At 39.9% G+C, this 754-nt stretch overlaps 1 non-coding gene across 1 annotated transcript; it reads left to right on the forward strand.

Moving 5' to 3' along the window:
- The first annotated feature begins 231 nt into the window (after positions 1-231).
- On the forward strand, positions 232-335 carry LOC112704381 (small nucleolar RNA R71). Its single transcript, XR_003155007.1, has one exon. It is a non-coding gene; the product is annotated as a small nucleolar RNA R71 (small nucleolar RNA).
- The last annotated feature ends 419 nt before the right edge of the window (positions 336-754 follow it).

Consider the following 754-nt stretch of genomic DNA (forward strand, 5'->3'; position numbering starts at 1 on the left):
TTCAGAGCATCAATTTCAAGAACTCTCTTCCTCTGAGCCGTCCCATTACTCACAGAATTTCTCTCAGAGGTGTACATAAATTGGTTATTTGCAACCATATCAATGAGTTCTTGAGCTTCTGCAGGCATTTTCTTTAGGTGAATGGATTCACCTACAGAATGGTCTAGTGACATCTTAGAAAGCTCAGATAGACCATCATAGAATATATCTAAAATGGTCCATTCTGAAAGCATGCCAGAAGGACACTTTTTGGTCAACTACTTGTATCTTTTTCAAGCTTCATAGAGGGATTCACCATCTTTTTGCTTGAAGGTCTAAACATCCACTCTAAGCTTGCTCAGCTTTTTAGGAGCAAAGAACTTGGCCAAGAAGGCCGTGACCAGCTTATCCCAAGAGTCCAGACTATCTTTAGGTTGTGAGTTCAACCATGTTCTAGCTATGTCTCTTACAGCAAAGGGGAAACGCATGGGCCTGTAGACTTCAGGATCTACTCCATTAGTCTTAATAGTATCACAGATCTGTAAGAATTCATTTAAAAACTGATAGGGATCTTCTAATGAAAGTCTATGGAACTTACAGTTCTGTTGCATTAGAGCAACTAATTGAGGCTTTAGCTCAAAATTATTTGCTCCAATGGCAGGGATTGAGATGCTTTTTCCATAAAAATTGGAAGTAGGTGTAGTATAATCACCAAGCATCCTCCTTGTGCCTCCACCATTGTTATTGGGTTCGGCCATGTCTCCTTCTTTTTCGA

Source organism: Arachis hypogaea, chromosome 7 (genome assembly GCF_003086295.3).
Source record: "Arachis hypogaea cultivar Tifrunner chromosome 7, arahy.Tifrunner.gnm2.J5K5, whole genome shotgun sequence".
NCBI classification, from domain to species: Eukaryota; Viridiplantae; Streptophyta; class Magnoliopsida; order Fabales; family Fabaceae; genus Arachis; species Arachis hypogaea.